This window comes from Papio anubis, chromosome 16 (genome assembly GCF_008728515.1).
Source record: "Papio anubis isolate 15944 chromosome 16, Panubis1.0, whole genome shotgun sequence".
In the NCBI taxonomy this organism is placed as follows: Eukaryota; Metazoa; Chordata; class Mammalia; order Primates; family Cercopithecidae; genus Papio; species Papio anubis.
The window spans coordinates 63,231,326-63,254,087 of record NC_044991.1 but is presented as its reverse complement, the minus strand read 5'-3'; the positions used below and the strand labels follow the sequence as shown (position 1 = coordinate 63,254,087).

Below are 22,762 nucleotides of genomic sequence, written 5' to 3'. Positions count from 1 at the left end.
TAAAAAATTAGGTCATACGGTTATAGAAGCTAAGCCCCAAGATTTGGAGTCAGCAAGCTGGAGACACAGGAGAGCCAATGGTTTAGTTCTAGTCTGAGTCCAAAGGCCTGAGAACCAAGAGAGCCAATGGTCCAAATAAGAGTCCAAAGGCAGGCCGGGAACAGTGGTTCATGCCTATAATCCCAGCACTTTGGGAGGCCAAGGCAGGCAGATCACTTGAGGTCAGGAGTTCGGGACCAGCCTGGCCAACATAGTGAAATCCTATCTCTACTAAAAATACAAAAAATTAGCCGGGCGTGGTGGCTGGACTCTGTAATCCCAGCAACTCAGGAGGCTGAGGCAAGAGAATCGCTTTAACCCAGGAGGCAGAGGTTGCAGTGAGCCAGTATCCCGCCGCTGCACTCCAGTGTGGGTGACAGCGAGAGACTGTCTCAAAAAAAAAGTCTAAAGGCAGGAGACGACCAAAGTACCAGCATGAAGCAGTCAGGGAGAAAGAATTCTCTTACTCCACCTTTTTGCTCTATTCAGGCCTTCAATGGATTGAATGAGGCCCACCCACTTGGGAAGGGCAATCTGCTTTACTCAGTCTACAGATTCAAAAGTTAATCTCATCTACAAACACCTTCACGGACACACCCAGAATAATGTTTAACCAAATATCTGGGCATGCCATGACCCAGTCAAATTGACACGTAAAATTAATCATCACACAAATCAAAAATGAAAAAACTTGGTATGGTCAACCAGATTAAATGTAGAAATTCTGTACACCAAAAGATGTCATAAAGGGAAAAAAGATAAACTACTAAATGGGAGAAAATCTCTGCAATGTTTTGGCTGGCAAAGGATGAGAATTCAAAACTACATAAAGAATTCCTAAAAAATGTCTATTAGGAGAATGGACAAAGGATGTGAACATAGAGCCACTGAAGAAATACAAACGGCCAATAAACATGAAAACGCTCCACCTAACTGGTCATGGACTTGTGGCAATAGCTAACCAAGTAGAAGATGTGTAGGCCTTTGACTTGGCAATCCTACTCCTGAATAGAAAACCCAGGGAAATGAACATGCACAAAAGGAAACCTGTTGGAGATGTTCTCTGAAGCATTGTTTGAAATATTGAAAAATTAGAAACAATCTAAATGTCCACCAATAGGTAAATGTAGAAAATAAATTACAGTGTAGTCATATAGTAAAATACTACACAGCAGTGAGAGGTAGGAATATGGATACTTCACCGGGTGCGGTGGCTCACGCCTGTAATCCCAGAACTTTGGGAGGCCAAGGCAGGTAGATCACTTGAGGTTGGGAGACCAGCCTGAACAACATGGTGAAACTGTCTCTACAAAAAATACAAAAATTAGCTGGGTGTGGTGGTGGGCACCTGTAATTGCAGCTGCTTGGGAGGCTGAGGCAGGAGAATCACTTGATCCTGGGAGGCAGAGGTTGCAGTGAGCCGAGATCACACCCTGCACTCCAGCCTGGGTGACAGAGCCAGACTGTCTCAAAAAAGAGAGAATATGGATAATTCTCAAAAACATAATGTTGGTAGGAAAAGAATATTGCAGAGGATGCAACTTATGTGATTTATATTAAGCTTAAAAACACACAAAGCAATGCTATATATTGTTTAGGGATATTCATATGTTTGTTAAAAGTTATAAAGACATGTATTACTGCTATGCTCTGAATGTTTGTATGTCCCCAAGAGTCATACATTGAAACGTAATCCCAAATGTGACAGTGTTAGAAGATGAGGCCTTTAGGAGATGATTGGATACCCTCATGAATGGGATTACCGCCCTTATAAAAGAGACTTAAGAGAGCTACCTGGCCCCTTCCACCATGTGAGGACACCGTACAAGGTGAAGTCTGTGAGAAAGTAAGCCCTCACCAGAAACCACCACCCCATTGATCTTGGCCTTCCCAACCTCCAGAACTGTGAGAAATAAGTTTCTGTTGCTTATAAGATAATCAGTCTAAAGTGTTTTGTGATAGCAGCCCAAATAAACGAAGACAATTGCCATGATAAACACCAACTTCAGGGTAGTGGCCACTTCTGGGTAGAGAGGGAGGGGAATGGGATGGAAGAACAATACATAGGATATTGCAATTGTATGTGTAACCGTTTTTTTCTTGAATTAGGTAGTATGTACATGGGTGCCTACTATTATATACTGTACTTTTTCTTGAGATATAATTAATATATAAAATTAATCATTTTAAAGTGTATAGTTGGTTTTTAGTATATCCACAAAGTTGTGAAACCGTCACCACTCTCTAATTCCAGAACATTTCATCATCCCCAAAAAGAAATCCCATGCCTATTGAAACAGCCTTTGCAAAATTATGACTGAGACAGTGAAAGAAATCTAACTTAATCAACTCCATCTTGCTTCTAACCTCCAAGCCGTCCTTGCTCATTCCTAGGCATAGACTGAACTAACTTTGGGAGAAACTTATAGTTTATAGCTTTTGTTTTTGTTTTTGTTTTGATATGGAGTCTCACTCTGTCGCCCAAGCTGGAGTTCAATGGCATGACCTCGACTCACTGCAACCTCCACCTCCTGGGTTCAAGTGATTCTTCTGCATCAGCCTCCCGAATAGTTGGGATTGCAGGTGCCCACCACCACACCCAGTTAATTTTTGTATTTTTGGTAGAGACAGGGTTTCGCCTTGTTGGCCAGGCTGGTCTCGAACTCCTGACCTCAAGTGATCTGCCCAACTCTGCTTCCCAAAGTGCTGGGATTACAGGCATGAGCCACTGTGCCCAGCCTATGGACATACATTTTCATTTCTCTTGGATATATGCCTAGCAGTGGAATTGCTGAGTCATGTGGTAACTCTTTGTTTTCCTTTTTGAAGAACTTCAAAGCAGTGATACTATTTGATAGTCCCCTAGCAATATATGAGGGTTCAATTTCTCCACATTCTTATTAACATTTTTTTTTTTTGAAACGGAGTCTTGCTTTGTCACTCAAGCTGGAGTGCAGTGGCTTGATCTCTGCTCACTGTAACCTCTGCCTCCCCGGTTCAAGTGATTCTCCAGCCTCAGCCTCCTGAGAAGCTGGGATTACAGGCACACAACACCATGCCCAGCTAATTTTTAAAATATTTTCAGTAGAGACAGGGTTTCACCATGTTGGTGAACGTGATGAGAACATTTCCAGGGGAAAACCATTTCCCTTCTGGCTCCCCAGCTCCCCCATCTGCTGAGAGCTACTTCTACTCAATAAAACCTTTCGCTCATCCTCCAAGCCCACATGTGATCCGGTTCTTCCAGGTACACCAAGGCAAGAAACCCCAGGATACAGAAATCCCTCTGTCCTTGTGATAAGGAAGGGGGTTTAATTGAGCTGGTTAACACAAGCCACCTATAGACATCAACCTAAAAGAGCACCCTATAACACACGCCCATTGGGGCTTGAGCTGTAAACATTCACCCCCTAGACACTGATGTGGGGTGGGAGCCCCACAGCCTGCCCATCCGTACGCTCCCCTAGAAGTTTGAGCAGCAGAGCACTGAAGAAGCGAGCCACACCCCTATTGCACACCCTTCAAGCGTTCCTGTTTCACCGTCTCTACAAAAAATTTTTAAATATTAACCAAGTGTGGTGGTGTGTGCTTGTAGTCCTGGCTACTCAGGAGACTGAGGTGGGAGGATCACTTGAGCTTGGGAGGTTGAGGCTGCAGTGAGTTATGATCCCAACACTGTACTCTGTCTTGGGTGACAGAGCAAGACTCTGTCTCAAACAAACAAACAAAAATAAACACAAATGTTGTATGATTCCACTTATATGAAGTCTCTAGAATAGGTAAATTCGTAGAGACAGAAATTAAAATAAATAGAGGTTACCAGAGGCTGAGGGAAGGGGAAAATGGGGAATATTATTTAATGAGTACAGAGTTTCTGTTTGGGATGATGAAAAAGTTCTGGAAATAGGAAGTGGTGATGATTACACTACTTTGTGAATGTACTTAATGTCACTGAATTGTATACTTAAAAATAGCTAAAATGGGCTGGGTGTGGTGGCTCACGCCTGTAATCCCAGCACTTTGGGAGGCCAAGGCTGGCAGAAAATCTGAGGTCAGGAGTTCAAGACCAGCCTGGCCAACATGGCGATACCCTGTCTGTACTAAAAATACAAAAATTAGCTGGGCGTGGCGGTGCATGACTGTAATCCCAGCTACTAGGGAGGCTGAGGCAGGAAAATCGCTTGAAACCGGGAGGCAGAGGTTGCAGTGAGCCGAGATTGCACCACTGCACTCCAGCCTGGTGACAAAGGGAGACTCTGTCGTCTCAAAAAAAAAAATTTTTTTTGAGTTAAAATGGGGCCGCCACTGCAGCGCCTGCAGAAACTTCGGGACACACCACCGTCTTCCGCTGCCTCGCCTCCGAGGGCCCTCCCTCTCCTTCCCACGCCCTTCACTCCCCTCCGCCTTCCCTCATACTAGGCGGCCGGGAAGGAAGAAGAAATTCAGTCAGGATGGCTAAAGGTGACCCCAAGAAACCAAAGGGAAAGATGTCTGCTTATGCCTTCTTTGTGCAGTTGTGCAGAGAAGAACATAAGAAGAAAAACCCAGAGGTCCTTGTCAATTTTGCAAAATTTTCCAAGAAGTACTCTGAGAGGTAGAAGACCATATCTGGGAAAGAGAAGTCTAAATTTGATGAAATGGCAAAGGTGGATAAAGTACACTATGATCGGGAAATGAAGCATTACGGACCAGCTAAGGAAGGCAAGAAGAAGAAGGATCCTAATGCCCCAAAAGGCTACCGTCTGGATTCTTCCCGTTCTGTTCAGAATTCCGCCCTCGAGATCAAATCCACAAACCCAGGCATCTCTATTGGAGATGTGGCAAAAGAAAAAAAAAAAAAGCTGGGTGAAATGTGGAATAGCTTAAATGACAGTGAAAAGCAGCCTTACATCACTAAGGTGGCAAAGCTGAAGAAGTATGAAAAGGATGTTGCTGACTATAAGGCAAAAGGAAAGTTTGATGGTGCAAAGGGTCCTGCTAAAGTTGCTGGGAAAAAGATGGAAGAGGAAGATGAAGAAGAGGAGGAGGAGGAGGAGGAATAAAGAAACTGTTTATCTGTCAAAAAAAATAGTTAAAATGATAAATTTTATGCTTGTATATTTTATCCAATAAAAAAGTAAAGCTAAAGAATTAAGGAGCCCCTGCCAACTGGTAAATAAAAATTAAGCAGAAGCTGGGCACCGTGGCTCACACCTGTAATCCCAGCACTTTGGAGGTCAAGGCAAGAGGACCATGTGAGCCCAGGAGTTAGAGACCTGCCTGGGCAGCATAGTGAGACCCCCCCATCTCTATAATTATAGAAATAAATAAAAATGTTAAAAAATTAAGCAGAGTAAAAACAAAAACACAAACACAATAACTAACAGTTGTATTTATTTCTTAGCTTATCTAAGAATAATTGGGAGCAAATTCCTTCAGATATTCCAAGATTGCTGGATTTACTTAGGATTCACCTATAGTGTGTTGCTCATGATCTTCCCACATATTCATGATCACTTTGAGTATGGTACACTAATTGTCTTCACCTTTAGCAGAGCAAAGAGCAAATGATAGGCAAATGTTCTTGGGGAAAAAAAAATGGAGGAACCAAAATACCCTTTTTTGAACAGTATAGAACTCACATAGGATTTATGTAGCTAAGTATAGAAGGAGGAGCTCAGTTCTCTGCTTCCAGTTGAGGACAGAATCAGCAGATACTGTGACAGAAGAGAATTAGATTGGTTAAGAGGAAACCTTCCTGGAAGTCCTTTTACCACTGTAGAATGAGAGGATTAGACCAGGAATATCTAACATCTCTCTACCTCTAACAGCACATGACTCTGTTTCTTAAAAAATGAATAGGAATTCACACTTGCCAAGTGCCTGTGGCTTGTGTGGCACTGTGCCAAGTGCTTTTTTAGCTTTAGCTTAGTCTGCTCTCACAAGTCCAGGAAATTAGCATTACAACCCCCATTTTATATACAAGGAAATAGGCTCAGGTAACTTACATAACTTATTCAAAATACCAGAGCTAGGAAGAAGCACAGCTGAGGACCAAGGCCTGGGATGTCTGACTTCAAAGTTTTATGCTCCCTGCTGCTACAGAATCTTCCTTTGTGGAGATATTTGGGATGAGGAGAGAGTTGACTCTGGGCTATGGCCTGGGCCACCTCATGCTCAAAAGCAGGATGCTGGCCAGGCGCAGGGGCTCACGCCTGTAATCCCAGCACTTTGGGAGGCTAAGGAGGGAGGATCACGAGGTCAGGAGTTTGAGACCAGCCTGACAAACACAGTGAAACCCCATCTCTACTAAAAATACAAAAATTAGTCGGGTGCGGTGGCACGCACCTGTAATCACAGCTACTCAGGAGGCTGAGGCAGCAGAATCACCTGAACCTGGGAGGCAGAGGTTGCTGTGAGCCGAGATTGCACCACTGCACTCCAGCCTGGGCAACAGAACGAGACTCCATCTCAGAAAAAAAGCAGGATGCCTTGGAGCTGCTTCTGCCATCGTTATGTCAGAGCCAGTGGCAGGGTGCTGCTGATACTGCTGCTCCCCAAAAATTGAGCTGGAAACTCTGCCCATCAATCTTCAAAGCCCTTGGCAGGTGCTTACCTGCCCTTGTAAATCACAGGACAATTCATTTCTCAGGTGAAGAGGTTGCAGCCCTAAGAGAATAAAAGAGACCTGGCCAGGAAAGGACAGCACCCTTTGACAGAGGTGTGACCTTTCATCCTTTTGAGTCCTCTGACCTAGAATGGGAAGAACAACAACAACAACAACAAAAAACCAAACCAAGTTATAATGGAAAACACATTGATGTGGGTGAAGGATCTCGTGCTTAGGTTTTACCAGAAGGCATGCCAGAACAATTTCCCATCAGTCTGGTCTTCTGGCCTCCAGTGCATTCCATACCTTGGTGCCTGCTTAGTACTCCCAAAGCACAACTTCAACAAGCGCCCTCTCAGTTCAAGAGACAAGTTCAAACTCCACAGCTTGGTATTTGAGGCCCTCCGTGGTGCACCTCTCTCTCTCTCTCTCTTTTTTTTTTTTTTTTTTGAGACAGAGTTTCACTCTTGTTGCCCACAATCTCGGCTCACTGCAACCTCCGCCTCCCAGGTTCAAGCGATTCTCCTGCCTCAGCCTCCCAAGTAGCTGGGATTACAGGCATATGCCACCACGTGTGGCTAATTTTTTGTTTTTAGTAGAGAGAGGGTTTCACCATGTTAATCAGGCTGGTCTCAAACTCCTGACCTCAGGTGATCCACCCACCTCGGCCTCCCAGAGTGCTGGGATTACAGGAGTGGGTCACTGCGCCCAGCCACCCTGGCTAATTTTTTATTTTGTGTAGAGACGGGTTTTCACTATGTTGCCCAGGCTGGTCTCAGACTCTTGGGCTCAAGCAATCCTCCCACCTGAGCCTCCCAAAGTGCTGGGATTATAGGCGTGAGCCACTGCACCTGGCCTGTAGCTCTATTTTTAACTGTTATCACTCTTGAACAGCTCCTAATCCTTCTCACTGTTCCCTGTACGTGCCTCACCTTGTTCTACTACAGCAGACTATGGCGGACATGCCAGTTCCAATTTCCCTTCTTCCAGTAATAATCCCTCCCTTTTCTTTGGAGAACTCTTTGCCCTTCACTTAGAAGATAGACAAAACCCTATATCCTCCAACAGACTGTATCTTTCAGGCCACAAGGATTAATTCAAGTGCCAAGACTGCCCGATTATAATCTTCTTTAGGACTTTTCTGCTAAAGGTAGCAGGGAAGGCTGTCTCTCCTCTGATCTCCCTTATCTGGGCCTCTCTCGGGGCACCTAGCACTTTTTACCTTTTAATATGATTATTCTTATATTCTCTGTGTGACTGTCTCAACTACTGCCTTCTCCAAATGCTCAATTTTTTTTTTTGGGGGGGGGGGACAGTCTCACTCTGTTGTCCAGGCTGGAGTACAGTGGCGCCATCTTGGTTCACTGCATCTCCGCCCCTTGGATTCTAGCAAGTCTCCTGCCTCAGCCTCCCTAGTAGCTGGAATTACAGGTGTGTACCACCATGCCCGGCTAATTTTTGTATTTTTAGTAGAGGCAGTTTTCACCATGTTGGCCAGGCTGGTCTCAAACTCCTGACCTCAGGTGATCCCCCAACCTCGGCCTCACAAAGTGCTGGGATTACACATGTGAGCCATCACAACCGGCCAAAATGCTCAATTTTCACAAGCACTTACTTTCTCTCTTACGTGCAGACGTTGTGTTATGCTCTAGGGATACAAGTTGGATAAGACATAGTCTCTTGTTGAATGAATGGATGAATAAAAATGCTCCTCTGGGCCTCATCCAGAAACCTGCCTGGTACCCACTCTAAACAAAATAAAACAACTTATCGTAGGGGATTTGAGCAGAAAAAATAAGAAATATAAAATTCAGAATCATTAACCTGGCATCCCAGGACCTTTCACAATCTGATTCTAATTTTGTCTACCTACCACATTGTTGGCTGTAGCCAAACTAAACTGTTTGTTGTTGTAGAAAACACTGTCTCCACTTGCATGTTTGTTTGCCCAGGCTCTGGTCTTCTCCCACGGTTTCTTTTGCTGTTTTTCTCTCCCGTTTCTACCTTCCTTATTCTCCATTTCATTCAACTCTTTCTTTTCTTTTCTTTTCTTTTCTTTTTTTGAGACAGGATCTCGCTTTGTCACCCTGGCTGGAGTGCAATGGCACCATCAGGGCTCACTGCAGCCTTGACCTCCTGGGCTTAAGTGATCCTTCCACCTCAGGCTCCTGAGTAGCTGGGACTACAGGCATGCACCACCATGTCCTGCTAATTTTTGTATTTTTTGTAGAGACGGGGTTTTGTCATGTTGCCCTGGCTGGTCTTGAACTCCTGGCCTCAAGTGATCCACTCGCCTCGGCCTCCCAAAGTACTGGGATTACAGGAATAACGACTGCACTCAACCTCTTTCCTTCACTTTTACCTCCTCTCCCTCCCCTTTTCCTTCCTTTTCACTCTCCCTGAGCTTTCTTTCAATACTTCCTTCCATCACATCCTTACCTCTTAATTTTCCTTCCTGACTTCCTTCCCTCTCCACCAGACTTGCCAGTGCCCTCCATGATTGTGCACAGGCTCCTCCCTTTGGGGGCAAAAGATAGGATAAGACAATTGTAAGTAAGACAGATTTTAGATCTCATCACAAGAAGCCCTCAGAGTGGGGTGGAAAGAAGAGGGGGAGAAACGGAAGGGGAAGAGATCTTGGTAGCAGAGAAGAAACTGCCTGGGGACTACAGGTGAATCTATGGAAGGCACCCTGCCAGTTATTTACCTCCAACCCACCCCCAGCTTTCCTTTTCTCCTTCTGATCAAATAATTGGGAAAAATTAGAACTGCAAAAACCCTCAACATTTATTTACTCCACCTCCATGGTTTCGCAGCTGGGAAACTGAGGCATAGAAAAGGGAAGCAACTAGCTAATGTCACCCAGCAAGTCAGTAGCTCAGCAGAAACTGGAATCCCAGGCTCCCTGCCCCCCAGACCAGTAAGTGTCCTTTAACCTATACTACACTTTTTTTGAGATGGAGTCTCACTCTTGTTGCCCAGGCTGGAGTGAAATGGCACCATCTTGGCTCACTGCAACCTCTGCCTTCCAGGTTCAAGCAATTCTCTTGCCTCAGCCTCCTGAGGAGCTGGGATTACAAGCGGCCTGCCATCACGCCCAGCTAATTTTTGTATTTTTAGTAGATACAGGGTTTCACCATGTTGGCCAGGCTGGTCTCAAACTCCTGACCTCAAGTGATCCGCTCGCCTCAGCCTCTCAAAGTGCTGGGATTACAAGTGTGGGCTTCCGTGCCTAGCCTATATAACACTCTTAAACCTTATTTCCTCTTGTCCCCAGTTCCTCCCCACTTACTGAACTACTACTCCACCAGGTTTGGGATTACGTCTAAGGATTCCCAATCCCCGCCTAGTGAGTATAGGGGCCAGTGAAGTAGGGACAGAAGGGACAAACCACATCAGTTCTAGCCTCAATCTTAAGGGCTTATTTGGTGGTGGCAGGGGATGGTGAAATGTCAGTCTTGCCTGTAAGGGGCCAGTCTCCTCTTTGGAAAGCCCTATTATAAGCGGTCTGTATTGAGTTAAGGGATGCTGTGTTTCAGCTGGCCATCCTGCCAGGACCCCTCCTCACCCTTCCAGCCTAGCAGACTGCCTAGAGACCCTATCTTACCCCGCCAGCCGCAGACTTAAAGCAGAGGCCACCCAGGCACAGGATGGTCCGTGGCTGCCGGAGGAGGTTGCTCGAGGCAGGGGGGAGGAAAGGGTTTCCAGAAGCTCCGCTTTCAGTCTGCTCCTCCACTCCACAAAGGGCCACTGTCTGAGCACACAGGGACCCTGGAGGGAGGCCTCCCAAGGTGCTCAGCAACAGGGCCAGGTTTCATCACACTGGGCGTCCAGGCCAAGTAAACATCAGAGTAGAAAGAGGCCCAGCAGTTTCTGCAGACCAGCTCCTGGCTCCAGGCGGGCTTAGTGGCATCCTGACCCAGGGCTTTCCTGAGACAATAGGAGGGCTAAGGTCATTGGCCCAATTTTATAGCTGCAGAAATAGAGAATGAGGAACAGGCTCTATCCAAGTTCATTTCCCATTGCCCAAGGAGCAGACAAACATCCTATGTCCCTCTTAAGGAGAGGAGTTTTTTATAATAACTTTTTTATTTGAGATGGAGTCTCACTCTGTCACTCAGGCTGGAGTACAGTGGCATGATCTCAGCTCACTGAAAACTCTGCCTCCCAGGTTTAAGCAATTCTCCTGCCTCAGCCTCCCGAGTGGCTGGGACTACAGGCGCACACCACCACACCCAGCTAATTTTTGTATTTTTTTTTTAGTAGAGATGGCATTTTGCCATGTTTGCCAGGCTGGTGTCCAACTCCTGACCTCAAGTGGTCCACCTGCCTTGACCTCTCAAACTGCTAGGATTACAGGTGTGAGCCACCACGCCCAGCCCCTCCCCACTCTCTCCCCGCCCCTGCTTTTTTAATTAGTTCAGAGGGAAACAGCTCTGTGAGCTGAAGTAATCAGGGAAGACTTCCTGGAGGAAGTATGATTTAAGCTTAGCTTCCATGTTTAGGTAGAATCTCCACAATAAATGGACAGGAAAGAGAAACGCATTCCAGGCAGACAGCATGGCACTGAAAAGGTATGGCACTTGAAAAGCAGGAGCATTTGGGGTCAATAAAGAGATCTATCTGGCTAAGGTAGAGGATTCACATAGAAAAGGGTGGCAAATAAGGCTGGAAATTTGGTTGAGAGTTAAACCACAGCTAGCTTTTTTTTTTTTTTTTTCTGAGACAGAGTCTTGCTCTGTCACCCAGGTTGGAGTGCAGTGGCACCATCTGAGCTCATTGCAACCTCCGCCTCCCAGGTTCAAGTGATTTTCATGCCCCAGCCTTCTGAGTAGCTGGGATTATAGAAGTGCACTACCACATGCAGCTAATTTTTGTATTTTTAGTAGAGACAGGATTTTACCATGTTGGTCAGGCTGGTCTCAAACTCCTGACCTCAAGTGATCTGCCCACCTTGGCCTCACAGAGTGTTGGGATTACAGGCGTGATCCACCGTGCTTGGCCTAGACCACAGCTAGTCTTAATAGCCAGGTTGAGGTGTCACCGACAGAGCAGTGATGGGATGAAAGTAGAACTTTAGAAAACTTAGGATGGTGTGAAAAAGGCCCTAGGTTGAACCTTGGACTGGTTATGGCATCTTTTGGAGGCTTAGTTTCTTCATCATTAAAACAGTTGCACTAGAAAATCTGAAGCCCCCTTACATCTCTAAAATGCAAAGATTCTCCGATGGGGAAACATGGATCATATAGAATGAAGAAAGGAGACTGAGAGGCTAGGAGGACAGTCTGGAGGCTATGGCCAGCCTCTAGATATCTCCGGGCTGCATTTCTGCAGTGAATCATCTGCCCAGAGCTACAGAAAGGCTATCACTACCACCGCCACCACTGCTAGGCATTGTGCTAAGTACTGTGCCCTTTTTAAAAAAATTTCATTTTTTGTGAATAGAAAATGCATGCACATACTGCAAAATCTAAAAGTCATAAAAGGATATATATATATGGTAAAAATGTTTCCCTTCTCCTATTTCCAGCCATCCATTTCTTCTTCCACTGTTACCAGTTCCTTGAGTATCCTTTCAGATGTACATGAGCTTATACCTGTATAAAGATTTTATAAAGATTCTTTTTTTTAACAGAAATGAGTGCATCGGTTGGGCACAGTGGCTCACGCCTGTAATCCCAACACTTTGAGAGGCCAAGGCAGGTGGATCATCTGAGGTCAGGAGTTTGAAAACAGCCTGGCCAACATGGCAAAACCCCGTCTCTATTAAAAATACAAAAATTAGCTGGGTGCCTTGGTGAAGCTGAAGCAGAAGAATTGCTTGAACCCAGGAGGCAGAGGTTACAATGAGCCAAGATCGACCATTGCACTCCATCCTGGGCAACACAGCGAGACTCCATCTCAAAAATAAATAAATAAATAGTGTGTTTCTTTTCTATTATAAACAACACATTAATGAATATCCCTTACATTTGTCTTTCAGCATATGCAGAAATATGTCCATAGGGCTGGGCACAGTGGCTCATGCCTGTAATCCCAGCACTTTGGGAGGCCGAGGCAGGTGGATTACCCGAGGTCGGGAGTTCGAGACCAGCCTGGCCAACATGGTGAAACCCCCCTGTCTCTACTAAAAATACAAAATTAGCCGGGCGTGGTGAAGGGTGCTTGTAATCCCAGCTACTTGGGAAGCCGAAGCAGGAGAATCGCTTGAGCCCAGGAGGCAGAGGTTGCAGTGAGCCGAGACTGCAACATTGCACTCCAGCCTGGGTGAAAAGAGCAAAACTCTGTCCCAAAAAAAAAAAAAGAAAAAAGAAAAGAAATATGCCCATAGGATATGTTCCCAGAATTGAAATTGTGCACTAACCTTTTTGTATGATGTAATATGTACAACAATGGTTTAAGGTAATCATAATTGTACCAATTATGCAAATGAGAAAATTAAGGCACAAAAAGATTCAATAACTTGGTCAAAGTCACACAGCTCTTATGTAGTAGCATTGAGGTTCTGATATGGACAGTGTGATACTAAAGCCAACACAATTAATTATTCCACCAGTGGTTCTCAGACTTTAGCACACATCAGCATGACCTGGAGGCTTGTTAAAACATAGATCACTGTGCCCTACACTAAAATAGTTTCTAATTCAGTCCATCTATGGTAGGGCCTGATAATTTGTATTTTACTTAGTTCCCAGGTGGTCCAGATACTGATTGTCCAAGGAACACACTTTGAGAACCACTGTACTCGACTAGCTCTCCCACTCTAGCTGTGTAGATAGCTCCGAAAGAAAGAAGTTGGTACCCAGCATGTGGCTTTGGCAGGACCAGAGTTGAGAGGCACTGGAGAGGTTTCCTGGATCCCGTAAGGCTATCTTCCATGAGGACAGAATGAGAGTCTGGCACAGTGCCTGGCACATGGTACTCAAAATATATTTGTTGAATAAATGAATTAATAAATGAGGTACAAATGCTCCATGCAACTTGTTGCTGACTCTTTTTCCCAGCACCCCAGGAGTCCCCTGCCCCTGAGAAACCCCACTGCCCACACTGGCTGAGATCCAAATCCATGCTATGAAAGCCCTTGGGAGTGAAGCTGTTCATTTCCTCCCATTCCTCCCATGGCCTATAATGAAATCAATGAGGCAGCCAGGGCCCTGTTATTAATGGAGAGACAACATCTTAGCATGCTAGAGCTAGTTCGAGATAAACTAGTCTGATGCTTTCATTGTATTATTATTAATAGCAATAACTCATAGCACACCCATGCTTGCTTTAAGAAAAAACACTCCCTCTGACCAGTATTTCCTTCCCCCTTATTCTGGTACAGAACAACTCCTTCCAGAGGGGAGGCCATTGCATGTGGTTTGTGTGACTGGCACATACACACACACACACACAGGCTGGGAGAGATTTAAATTCAGGAAGAGGCTGGGCGCAGGGGCTTATGCCTGTAACCCCAGCACTTTGGGAGGCCAAGGTGGACAGATCACTTGAGGCCAGGAGTTCGAGACCAGCCTAGGCAATATGGCAAAACCCTATCTCTACAAACCCCCGGCTAAAATACAGAAATTAGCCAGGCAAGGTGGCACACACCTGTAATCCCAGCTACCTGGGAAACTGAGGCATGAGACTCACTTGAACCTGGGAGGTGGAGGTTGCAGTGAGCCAAGATTGGGCCACTGCACTCCAGGCTGGACAACGGAGCAAGACTCCATCTCAAAAAAATATTAATTAATTAATTAATTAATTAATTCAGGACGAGATCTGAAGTCTGCGGGATGACCCTTCTGCAGAGCAGCAAGGTACTGACAGAGATTCCCCCAAAACCCACAAAAAAAGGTTTTCAAAGTCAGGGATCGTGTCCTGAGGACACCACACATCAACCCAACTCCTCAAGGTGCTGCCTCCCTTACAGAATCGGATCCCTAAACTCGGGCACCTCAAGGTACCGCACCTCCTCCCAGCCCTAGAGCTTCTTCCAGCTGTTCCTCGCCTGGCTCCAAGTCCCACCCCTGCTGCCTGCCTGTCCCTTGGCCTCTTTCCTAGGCTCCCTTCCCTGTGAATGCCCTTGCTTGGGATCCCCTAAGGCTCTGTGACTGGAGAGGTCCAGGCCCCAGAGTCCCAGAGGGCACCACCTCAGAAGCCCTCGCTGGATAGCTAGAGAGGAGGTGGCCGTCCCTCAGCCAGGTTCGGCCCCAGCTGCACTTCAGGGGGACAACCTGATGCCCACCTGCGGGGGGACAGATGTGGCCAGCGGCGGCCACCAACACGTCCCTCAGACACAGACGCTGCCGGGCAAGCCAAGCCAGCCAGGGGCGCCCAGGGAGGGACAGCCAGGCGACTGTCATTATGCACGCCCTGTCTGTGAGGGGCAGCTGGACTCAGCTGCGGCCACAGTCAGCGCCTCACAGAGCAGCGCCGAGCGGTGCAACCTCAGCAGGGGTCAGGAAGTCTCTGGAAGCCGGTCGCACCACTCGGGCCAGGCGTTGCCAGTGTCAATCCGTCGGTGTCAGCCGGCTCAGCAGAGATGGGGTCAAGCAGCTGATGAGCCGCAGGGACCTTTTGGTCCGTCAGACACAGACCGTCGCGGCCGGTCACACAGCTCGCCAAGCACAAATGGAGGCTGGTCAGGCAGAGGCAGTTAGGCTGCCCCGGTCAGACGCAGCCCGTCAGGCCCAGGTGTCGGTGGCCGGGCAAGAGCAGCCAACCAGCCAACCAGTCAACCAGCCAGTCAACCAGCCAGACAGCCAGTCAGCCAGTCAACCAGCCAGTCAGCCAGTCAACCAGCCAGTCAGCCAGTCAGCCAGTCAACCAGCCAGTCAACCAGCCGGTCAGCTAGTCAGCCAGTCAGCCAGTCAGCCAGTCAGCTAGTCAGCCAGTCAACCAGTCAGTCAACCAGCCAGTCAGTCAGTCAGCTAGTCAGCTAGTCAGCTAGTCAGCAAGTCAGCCAGTCAACCAGCCAGTCAGCCAGTCAGCTAGTCAGCCAGTCAGCCAGTCAGCCAGTCAGCTAGTCAGCTAGTCAGCCAGTCAGCTAGTCAGTCAGTCAGCTAGTCAGCCAGTCAACCAGTCAGTCAACCAGCCAGTCAGCCAGTCAGCTAGTCAGCCAGTCAGCCAGTCAGCTAGTCAGCTAGTCAGCTAGTCAGCCAGTCAACCAGTCAGTCAACCAGCCAGTCAGCCAGTCAGCTAGTCAGCTAGTCAGTTAGTCAGCCAGTCAACCAGTCAGTCAACCAGCCAGTCAGCCAGTCAGCTAGTCAGCTAGTCAGCTAGTCAGCCAGTCAACCAGTCAGTCAACCAGCCAGTCAGCTAGTCAGCCAGTCAGCTAGTCAGCTAGTCAGCCAGTCAGCTAGTCAGCCAGTCAACCAGTCAGTCAACCAGCCAGTCAGCCAGTCAGCTAGTCAGCTAGTCAGCCAGTCAGCTAGTCAGCCAGTCAACCAGTCAGTCAACCAGCCAGTCAGCCAGTCAGCCAGTCAGCTAGTCAGCTAGTCAGCCAGTCAGCCAGTCGGCCATTCAGTCAGTCAGTCAGTCAGCCAGCCAGCCAGCTGTGGTCAGGCTGACAGATCCAGCAGTCTTGGTCTGTCAGGCACCCATGAAATCTGCGTTCAGTCAGACGGAACCAGACACACTCGTATTATCAGGCGGTGGTGGCACCTGTGGTCAGTCAGGAACAGTCGCTGGGTCAGAGGCGGCACGTCGGGCACCGAGGGCCAGACAAGGGCCTCTCTCCTGGTAGAGGGTTACTGGGGGCGTGGCTTCGTCCGGGGCTCGTTCCGGGGCGGGGCTTCGTTCTGGGTGGAGCGTTGGCTGGAGGCGGGGCCTCGTCCGCGCTGGGCCTGCCTCCCCTACCAGCAGCCTCCGGGCGTTGCCATGGCAGCCGCGGCCCAATTCCAGACTGCCGGCGGGTCCAAGGATTCGGGGCCCTTCCCGCGATGGCCCTCCCCCTGGGCGCCCCAGCGCCTGCCAAGTGGAGGTCCTGGCCCTGGGGCCGACTCTCTAGAAGTGGCCAGTGGGTTCGGCGAACTGCGCCCCGCACAGCAGCAGAGTCCCCCAGCTGCGGGGTCGGCACTTTCTCATCCTCTTGCTCAGGCGGGCATGATTAGGGGGCTGGGAAGGAGGACTCACGGAAGGCGACGCAGCAAGAAGTGACAGAGACCCAGACCCAGCAGGGTCAGGTGAGGAGAGAACAGCCATGCAGTGATGTGATTAGGGGAATCTGGCGCAACAATGTCAAGGCGAGCACTCACCTTGTGCCCAGCCCTGTTATGAAAGGTTTATATACAGTATTTCACCCGAGCCTCATAATTTTACTTTGGGGTTCTATGATGATTCCCTTTTTACAGATGAGGAAACCAATCACAAAGGGTTTGGTGATTTGCCCAGGATCGGGGCAGTGAGGTGCGGGAGCCGGATTGGAACCAAAGCAGTCCAACTCCTAATATGTTGGCATGTGGACCCTCAACCCATCCTCTGTTCTCTCCTTGTGACCTCCCGAAGGCTCAGCACGAGTCCCCTTCAGCAGACCTTCAGGACATCCAGCCCTGTGCTGGGTCCTGAGGCGGAAGGGTCCTGTAGGAGTCTCTTCCTGGAAGGCTCAGAATAAGGGGCTATCAGAACCAAGAACCTGGTCAAACCAGAGGACAAACAATGGGTTTGCCTTGCAGCATTTAGAAGAAGGGGAAGACTGTGAGATCAGAGAAGCCAGGGCCAAGAAGCCACTGGAAAACTGTGTGGGCTGTCACCGGGGAACCCCAGGAGTATTACAGCTTCAAGTCCAAAAGTCTATGATCAAGTTCTAGCAGTGTGAACCAGAGTTAGGAACATCATGGATCATAAACTCAAATGCCTACCAGGGACAGAAAGGAAATGAAAATCATGGAAAAAAAAAAATCAGGCTAGGTGCAGTGGCTCATGCCTGTAATCTCAGTACTTTGGGAGGCCGAGGTGGGTGGATCATTTGAGGTCGGGAGTTCAAGACCAGCCTGGCCAACATGGTGAAAGCCCATCTCTACTAAAAACACAAAAACTAGCCAGGTATAGTGGTGGGTGCCTGAAATCCCAGCTACTCAGGAGGCCAAGGCAGGAGAATCACCTTGAGCCTGGGAGGCAGAGGTTGCAGTGGGTTGCAATTGCACCACTGCACTCCAGCCTGGGCAACAGAGTGAAACTCCCTCTCAAAAAAAAAAAAAAAAAAAAATCAAATGCCAGGTCAGCAAACCTGCCCCATCTCTGGGGGGCATCTGCCTCTCTGCTTCTGCTGACTGTGCTCTCAGACACCCACTGCCTCTAGTCTTCTAGTTAGGCAAAGTTGGCTAAGTCAGTTGACATCAAGTCTCAGTTCCTCCATCTGAGAAGGAAACGTTTGGCTTTATCTCACACATTTTATGGGGATCAAATGTTATTGTATGTAGAAAATATTTTGTGAAGTGTAACAAACTATAAAATGGAGGGGGAGGAGAATGTGACTGATCATTTGTTGTGCATCTGTTTCACAGTCTGCAGGAATTCTGACAGCATTCCTCTGAGTCAGAGCTAGTGTCCTCTTGTATAGATGAAGAGATAACCTTCAAGGAATATGTTGACTTAACCGAAGTCACAAGCTTGCCAGAGTTAGAATGTAGAACTCGCTGACCTCTAAGACCAGTCTCTTACACTGTTTGGCAAAGTGTGGCTTGGGTCCCACCAATGCAGGGCAGGTGATCCCAATTGGGGCTTAGCCCAGGAGGGTTCTTGACTTGAAAGAATTCAAGGGAAGCCAGTGGTCTCAGACAGTAACTTTTATTGAAGTGACAGTGTTCATCAGCAGCAGACGTACTGCTCCTTGTGGAGCAGGGCTACCCCACAGGCAGTGTGCCCAGAGTAGCAGCTCAAACGCAGTTCTGCAGTCATACTTATACCCACTTTTATTTACATGCAAATTCAGGGACAAATTATGCGGAAATTTCTAGGAAAAAGGTGGTAACTTCTTGGTCTTGGGTCACTACCATGGAAAGGGCAGTAACCTCTGAGTGTTACCATGGCAATGGTAAACTGACATGGCACAATGATGGGTGTGTCTTATGGAAAGCTTCTTCTACCCCATCCCTGCTTTAGCTAGTCCTCAATTTGGTCCAGTGTCTGAACCCCACCTTCAGAGTCGAGTCCTCCCTCCTACCTCACTAGTGGTCATACTAAGATGACTTCAGGTGGAACCCAGATGAACATTTTTTAAAAATAGGTTATAGTTTTTACTTTCAATTATAGAGCCGGCTTACTCATACTATGAAAGTCCTATATTTCACACAGCCAGGGTGTAGTAGGCTGAATAATGGCCACCCAAATATATCAAGTCCTAATCTCTGGAAACTGTAAACATTACTTTATTTGAGAAAATAATTTTTGCAGATGTGATTAAGAATGTTGAGATGAGGATATCATTGAGGATTAGCCAAGTGGGCCCTAAATACCATCACACATATCCTTATAAGAGAGAGGGAAAGGAAGATTATACCAACACACACAGAAGAAGAGGAAGCAATGTGACCGTGGAGGCAGAGATTGATGTGGCCACAAGCCAAGGATTGTTGGCAGCCACCAAAAGTTGGAAGAGGCAGACGGATTCTTCCCTAGAGCATCTGGAGGGAATACAGCCCTGCCAACACATTGACTTCAGCCCAGTGAAACTCATGTTGAATTTATGGCCTCCAGAACTATGAGAGAATAAATTTCTGTTGTTTTAAGCTACCAGGCTTGTAGTAATTTGTTTTGGCACCCACAGGAAACAAATAAATGGATCTACATGACTTTGAAATTCATGTCTCTTTTTTTTCCCTTTTTATTATTTATTTATTTATTTTGAGACAGAGTCTTGCTCTGTCACCCAGGCTGGAGTGCAGTGGTGCGATCTCGGCTCACTGCAACCTCTGCCTCATGGATTCAAGCAGTTCTCATGCCTCAGCCTTCCAAGTAGCTGGGATTACAGGCATGTGCCACCACACCTGGCTAATTTTTGTATTTTCAGTAGAGATGGAGTTTCACCATGTTGGCCTCGAACTCCCAACCTCAGGTGATCCACCCACCTTGCCTCCCAAAGTACTGGGATTACAGGCATGAGCCACCATGCCCAGGCTGCTCTCTTTTTAAAATAAACTTATTATATTAAAATAATTTTACATTTACAGAAAAAAAATTGTAGGTCTTTGATTTAGAGTACAGAAATTTCCCATTGTGTTAGGGCTCACCAGAGAAACAGAACCAATAGGGTGTGTGTGTGCATGTGTGTGTGTGTGTGTATGTGTGTGTATAAAAGATATTATAAAGAATTGGCTTGCCTAATTATGATGGCCAGCAAGCCCGAATCCCACAGTGTGGGCCCGCAGGCTGATGACCCAGGAGAGCCAATGGTGCAGTTTGAAGGCAGCCTGCTGGAGAATTCCATCTTGCTCAGGGAGGCCAGTCTTTCTGTTTTATTCAGGCCTTCGACTGATCAAATGAGGCCCGCCCACACCCCGAAGGTGGCTTTACCCCAAGTTCAACCATTTAAATGCTAATCTCTCCCAAAACCACCCTCCATGGTGACACATAAACTTAACCATCATACTCAAAAGTACAGAGAGTTCCTGAATAGCCCTCACCCTGTTTCCCCTATTATTAACACCTTACATTACTAGGGCATTTGTCACAACCAAGAAACCAACACTGGTACATTCCTATGAACTAAATTCCACCGTTTTCTGCTCCGGAGTCCCTTCCAGGACACCACACTACATTTAGTCTTCATGTCTCTTTAGTTTCCTGTAAGAATTACTCAGGTGTTTCTTGGTTTTTAAGACCTTGGCAGCTTTGAGGAGTACTGGACAGGTATTTTATAGAGTGCCCCTCAATTTGGGTTCATCTGATGCTTTTCTCATAGTTAGATTGGGGTTATGAGTTTGGGGAAACATATCATAGAGGTAAAGTGCTCTTCTCATCAAATCACAGGTACATGTTAGCGACATGACCTCATCAGGGTACATGTTAGCGATATGACCTCATCAGGGTACATGTTAGCGATATGACCTCATCAGGGTACATGTTAGCGACATGACTTCATCAGGGTGCATGTTAGCGACATGACTTGATTACCTGGCCAAACGAGTGTCTGTCCAGTTTCCCCCTGTGAAGTTGCTTGTTTTTCCTCCCTTTCCGCAAGTCACTAAGTACAGCCCACACTCAATGGGAGAATTAAGCTCCACATGCTGAAGGGGGTGTATCTACCTACATTATCTAGAATTCTTCTTTAAGGATCATTTGTCTCTTCTCTCCTATTTATTTATTTATTTATTTATTGAGATGGAGTTTTGCTCTTGTTGCCCAGGCTGGAGTACAATGGCGCAATACTGGGTCACCACAACCTCCGCCTCCTGGGTTCAAGAGATCCTCCTGCCTCAGCCTTCCCGAGTAGCTGAGATTACAGGCATGCGCCATCACACCTGGCTAATTTTGTATTTTTAGTAGAGACGGGGTTTCTCCATGTTGTTCAGGCTGGTCTCGAACTCCCAACCTCAGGTGATCTGCCCGCCTCAGCCTCCCAAAGTTTTGGGATTACAGGTGTGAGCCACCACCCCCGGCCCTCCCCCGTTTATTTATTTAATCATTTATAACAGTATGGACTCATGGATATTTGGTTTATACTTTGAGATTTATCACAATACTATGTTATTTTGCTGCTCAAATTGTTCCAGCTTTGGCCATTGGGAGCTCTTTTTTTTTTTTTTTAGACGGAATCTTGCTCTGTTGCCCAGGCTGGAGTGCAGTGGCGCGATCTCGGCTCACTGCAACCTCCACCTCCAGGGTTCAAGCGATTCTCCTGCCTCAGCCTCCTGAGTAGCTGGGACTACAGGCACGCTCCACCATGCCTGGATACTTTCTGTATTTTTAGTACAGATGGGGTTTCACCATGTTGGCCAGGCTGGTCTCGAACTGTTGACCTTAGGAGATCCACCTGCCTTAGCCTCCCAAAGTGCTGGGATTACAGGTGCAAACCACTGTGCCTGGCTGGGAGCTTTTTGGGCTGTTGCCTGTGTCCCTTTGACACTAATTGCTCCACCAAGTGTGGTTTGGGTTCCACTGGTTGCACTGAGATGATTTCAAGTGCAACCCAGAAGAACATTTTTTAAAGAGTTATATATTTACTTTAATGTATGTTAGAAAAACATATAACTAGCATGTCAACTTGATGATTTCACAAACACTGCTGAGGACAAGGTTAATGTAGCAACAGGTGGGCTAAATTAGTCAATTCATAGAGAGGTATTAAGTAGAAACTGGTACTAGTGTGCTATGGTCTGAATGTTTGTGACTCCTCACCTTCTAATTCCTATGTTGAAATCCTAACCCCCACGGTGACAGTATTAAGAGGTGGGGCCCTTAGGAGGTGATTAGATCAGGGAAGAAGAGCTTCCATGAATGGGATCAATGTTATAAAAGAGGCCAAGCCAGGCGCAGTGGCTCACGCTTGTAATTCCAGCACTTTGGGAGGCCGAGGTGGTTGGATCACCTGAGGTTGGGAGTTCAGGACCAGCCTGGCCAACATGGTGAAATCCGGTCTCTACTAAAAATACAAAAATTAGCCGGACGTGGTGGCAGGCACCTGTAATCCCAGCCACTCGGGAAGCTGAGGCAGGAGAATCACTTAGAACCCGGGAGGCAGAGGTTGCAATGAGCTGAGATCGTGCCACTGCACTCCAGCCTGGGTGGCAGATCGAGACTCCGTCTCAAAAAAAAAAAAAAAAAAAAAACTGGGCCTTCACCAGACACAGAATCTGCCATTTCCTTGATCTCAGACTTCCCAGCCTCCAGAACTGTAAGGAATAAATTTCTATTGTTTATAAGCCACTCAATTGATGATATTTTGTTCTAACAGCCTGAATGGACTGAGACATTGTGCTACATAGATATGAAGGAAGTTGTTAAGCTGATTTAGAAATGATTCAAGTTTGAGACACTCTGTAGTAGGGCAAAACCAGTCCTAAATTCAAGTAATGATAATAATGATGATCCTGGCTGGGCACGGTGGCTCACACCTGTAATCCCAGCACTTTGGGAAGCTGAGGCGGGTGGATCACAAGGTCAGGAGATCGAGACCATCCTGGCTAACACAGTGAAACCCTGTCTCTACTA

At 47.1% G+C, this 22,762-nt stretch overlaps 1 protein-coding gene, 1 long non-coding RNA gene and 1 pseudogene across 5 annotated transcripts in view; 2 read left to right on the top strand and 1 right to left on the bottom strand.

The window, feature by feature from the left end:
• Nucleotides 1-16,352, bottom strand: part of EPB41L1 (erythrocyte membrane protein band 4.1 like 1) — a 164,808-nt gene extending 148,456 nt beyond the window's left edge. For 3 of the 4 annotated variants that reach the window (XM_021921095.2, XM_021921096.2, XM_031656722.1), the window contains exons 1-5: nucleotides 16,277-16,352; nucleotides 9,068-9,146; nucleotides 8,244-8,376; nucleotides 6,635-6,687; nucleotides 5,661-5,735 (exon numbers count right to left, since the gene is read on the bottom strand). The gene's annotated coding sequence lies outside the window, so the exon portion shown is untranslated. The remainder of the gene's footprint in view (nucleotides 1-5,660; nucleotides 5,736-6,634; nucleotides 6,688-8,243; nucleotides 8,377-9,067; nucleotides 9,147-16,276) is intronic. The other variant, XM_021921098.2, reaches the window with a different exon arrangement.
• Nucleotides 4,265-5,246, top strand: LOC101007699 (annotated as a pseudogene).
• Nucleotides 16,353-17,770: 1,418 nt separating the features above from the next.
• On the top strand, nucleotides 17,771-19,345 carry LOC108580827. The gene is made up of 2 exons (XR_001892367.2): nucleotides 17,771-18,839; nucleotides 19,007-19,345. It is a non-coding gene; the product is annotated as an uncharacterized LOC108580827 (long non-coding RNA).
• The last annotated feature ends 3,417 nt before the right edge of the window (nucleotides 19,346-22,762 follow it).